The sequence below is a fragment of the Coptis chinensis genome, chromosome 7 (assembly GCF_015680905.1).
Source record: "Coptis chinensis isolate HL-2020 chromosome 7, ASM1568090v1, whole genome shotgun sequence".
Taxonomy (NCBI): domain Eukaryota; kingdom Viridiplantae; phylum Streptophyta; class Magnoliopsida; order Ranunculales; family Ranunculaceae; genus Coptis; species Coptis chinensis.
In genome coordinates this window covers 63251194-63255806 of record NC_141462.1, presented here as the reverse complement: position 1 = coordinate 63255806, position 4613 = coordinate 63251194, and positions in this window count along the sequence as shown.

The following is a 4613-nucleotide window of genomic DNA, read 5'->3' as shown; positions in this document are numbered from 1 at the left end:
AGGTAATTACTTTTCCTACAAAGCCTCCGCCCATCACCAAAATCAACCATTTCAAAACGAAAATTCTATATGAACAAACCCTCTTGAACAACCTGACAGTGGCAAGCATCATGTGCCTTACTTAGCTACAACACTCCTCAAGTTCCAAAATAGTTAAAAAAATAATAATAATAATAAAAACTAAAAAAAAAAAAAAAAAAAAAATCGAACTCAAAAAAGATTGCCTTTCTTTGTAGCAGGTAACCCCATTCTCTCTCTTTCTACTTTCAACCCTCTATCTTCACCGATCCATGTGTGTCTCCATGTGTGTTAGCATCCTGTTCTAAAAGTAAATATCGTTCCGGTCGGCAGCGATCAAATCAATTAGCTCTATACGTGATTATGAGTCACCAAAGTAAATTCAAGAGCAGTTTTTCTACAAATTTTACTTTTAATTTTAATCTATTTTTTTTTCATTATCAACGGCGTTGTCTTCAGAATTTGAATAGTCATTGTTGTCGTCGTTGTCAGATATTAATGTAGTGATTATGGTTGTCATCGGAATTTGGTATGATGACTGTCGTCATTGTTGGATTTCAACACTATGATTGTAATTGACGTTGAAATTTTATACTGATTATAGTCGTTATTGCCAAAATTTGATATCGTGATTGTCATGGTTGCATCGGTTATCTTTACGTGTTGGTGCTAGAAAACTATTAAAGAACAAAACACTGCTATTGCAAAACTAATACAATAATGAATCTACAACCTCTTAACAAGAAGAAATAAATATAAGTATACTCAACTTCTTCAATTTCCTCACTACCTTCTATCTCAATTATCTCGTAGTCTGCCTGGTATTTATTCATATCAATGCTTGGAAATTCAATAGAAACTTCAACGTCCATCTCTTATTTAATATTGAAATCACTATAGTAGTGTAGCTTAAGACAGAGATTGACGATTACGAAAAGAGAGTGTTCTTTACCTAAGAATCAATGTCATTTTCAAGATGAAATTTTTAGTGAAAAGATTGAAATTTTAGTGCGAAAGAGATGAAAATTGGAGAGTACACACCAACAAAAAAGATTTTTTTTTTTTTTTTTTTGTTCTCTAGAGTTTGTTCAAAACTATTTGTTCACGTAGAAAAACTCATGTCCAAACCGTGAAGCAGACTTGCTTTTGTTATGGTTCAATTGGCAAGGACATTAGCCTCCTTTCGAAGGTAACAAACAGAAAGCACCAATGGTTTTAGCATATTACGACCCATATGCTAATGACGGAGTAATCGAACTCCTAATAATTACTTCAGTAAAACTCTCTGTGTGCTGCTAGTGAGCAGGGATACATACAGTTCATGAGCTTGATACTCCAAAGTCCAAACACGCCTGGGAAAGCCATCAGCCGAAAAAGAAGAATAAAAAAAGACAAGCCCATGCATTACCATTGTGACAGGAAAACAATTGGTTTCAAGGAATTGAAGAAGAATAAGAAATGCCGAGAGTAATTCTCATTTTCTATTCATTCTATTATTATTACTTCTTAAATTTTTTATGTGAATATCTAAAATGAAATATCAGCAGTTCAGCACATACAAACAGATATTTTTTTTTGCTAAACATACAAACAGATATTAACAGCCCCAAAGACATAAACTGTCAACAAAGCTCAACCACTTAATTGATTAGGTACTGCAAACAAAGTTAGACATTTCACATTGCTGGATGGCATGGCCAACACTACCCAATAATAAGTTGAGCTCTCAATTATTTAAGCTAACCGAAATTAAATCAGATAATGCACGCATGCATAATGCCAAAAAATTCAAAGAGCAAAAACCAAATGCAACAAAAATGAGTGTTCGTGTGTGTATTTTGTGGCTCTTTCGTATCTGGTGACGCAGATTAGAGAAAAAGAAGGGCCATCCTTGTCTGTTGCAAAACAAATGGGGATTGCGTGAGATGCTTTGACAAAAAGGAAAAGTGATCATCATTAGAAAAGAATTTTAACAGCTAAACAATGTAAAAGCAAAGAAAAGTAGAGAAAGTGAATATTGAAAATTTTAAAATAAATAAAAGGGACAAAAAGAGTATGGCCGTATTAGTGTATTACGCATTTACACCCCATGCGAAGTTGCAAACTAATCACAAACCTATACACCAAGCAAGCATGTGCATGAAGTCATGGAACACACAACACAGCGCTGCATACACATTACACACACACACCATGTAGATACAAAGTAAGAAAAAACGTACACAGGGACATGGAAACCAACTCCACTTCATGAATCATGAGAACAGAATAATAATTGGTACACATTTCTTTTCTTTTTTGGTAATCTGGAAATTGATACAGATATTTATTACATTTTTGTTATGACTTAAGGTCAAACTTTTCAAACCACCCCATATCTTTTCTCCACTATCTAGGTTAGGATATCTTTGGGTGGTTACTCGATCAATAATTACTACAGATACACTATTTACCTAGCTAGTCTTGCTCTAATTATTTTGTCTCTCACAAATGACCATCTAATTCAAACTTTACCTAGACAAAGAAAAAAAGCTGTTGTGGTTATTATTTATATATCAACGGAAAAGCTATATTCAATGCATTCAAATATTTAAGCAGGAACGAACTGTATATTTCTTTTTACTAATGTGGCCATGTGGGCTCTGTTTGAATTATTTTAGAGCAATATTGGGTTCATTTTCAAGATATAAACTCAAATTACTTGTTCAAAAACATGTGTTGGTTGCAAGAATTTAGCATTAAAGCATAGCAATAATTGAAAATATAGCAAAAAGGTCCCTTAAGAGTAAAACCAACGAATGAGAAAACAAAAAGAGATCAATAATTAAACTTGTCACTGTTGTGAGATGTCAAGGCATGTGGCTTGTACGATGTTCTAAACCTTCAACAGCTTTGTGGAAGAGATGGTGGAAACCACTAATAAAGATTGAGGAACTTAATTATAATTATAAAACTCTAAAGTAATAGTACTATTAGGTGTAGAGCTTGTTACCGTTAAGGATGCCAAATTATTAACTCCTATGTGATATGGACCAGTGGGATTCCCACTACACCAAGCAGTGAACCAGCTGTTGATTAGATTTTGTGGCACTTGGGTCTTTAATTCTCTTAATGATAAATTTTCGAGCAAGTATTCTCTTCCTTTTTACTATTTCTTAAATTGTTAGCAAATATATGGTATTCTTTAGTATGCTGTTAGTTTATATGTACCAAAAAAACAATGTTGTCATTTATTGTATATGCTCGTCTCACTATATACATAACTGGATATTTGTAATCAACAATCTTAAGTAACCTTTGCAAAAGGTTCCGATGTAGAATCAGAGGATTCAATTCAATTCAGTGTATATTTACTTGATTGAAGTCTAAAGAGATTACAATTGTTTATATAGAGTTTACAAAATAGGTAACAACAAAATTCAGTGGCTTGAGAAACACGGGGCGCGGGTCGTGTCCTGTTTAGGCTAGAGAAGGGCGCAAGTCGCGCTCAATCTATTGGACATCCCGAACGTCTGAGCGTGGGTCGCGCTCTATACACACTATATCCGGAAAATGTGTCGTCCTATATACGTAGAAAGTAGAATCTGACTTTATTACCCCCTCAAGTTGGTGCATAGATGTCAATCATGCCCAACTTGTCAACTGAGCTGTCAAACACCTTTTGGGATGCACCTTTGGTAAGATCATCAGCTAATTGCTCCTCAGAGGTTTCAAACGGAAAACAAATAACCTTCCTGTCAAGATTTTCTTTAATAAAATGACGATCAACCTCCACATGCTTTGTCTAATCATGCTGAACTGGATTATGTGCAATTTGAATGGCGACTTTATTATCACAATGTAAATCCATATGCTTTTGAAGTTCGAAGCCCAATTCCATCAAGACAGTACGAATCCATAATAATTCACATACTCCCCTGTGCCATACCTCGAAATTCAGCTTTTGCACTCGATCTAGCAACAACTTTTTGCTTCTTACTGCGCCAAGTGACAAGATTTCCACCAACAAAAGTGAAATATCCTGATGTAGACCGTCTATCAGTTTTATCACCAGCCCAATCTGCATCTGTGTATCCAACAATATCCAATGCATCATACTTTCCAAATAGTAAACCTTTGCCAGGTGCTTTTTTTAAATACTTCAGTATACGAAAGATTGCATCCATATGTTCTTCACTAGGACAATGCATAAATTAACTAACCACACTCACAGCATAAGCATTATCAGGTCTAGTATGAGATAGATAGATTAACCTTCCTACAAGGCGCTAATACCTGCTTTGATCAGTAGGAACTTGGTCAGAATGAATGGCGAGTCTGTGATTCATCTCAATGGGTGTCTCCATCGGTTTGCAATCCAACATCCCGGTTTTAGCAAGCAAATCAAGGACATACTTCCTCTGTGAGAGTGAAATCCCCTTTTTAGACCTTGCAACTTCAATACCCAGAAAATACTTCAGTTGTCCTAGATCCTCCATTTCAAATTCTTTTGACAAATACTTCTGCAATTCATTTATTTCCTTCAGATCATCACCTGTAACGATCATGTCATCAACATACACAATTAGAGATGCAATCTTACCATTCTTGTGTTT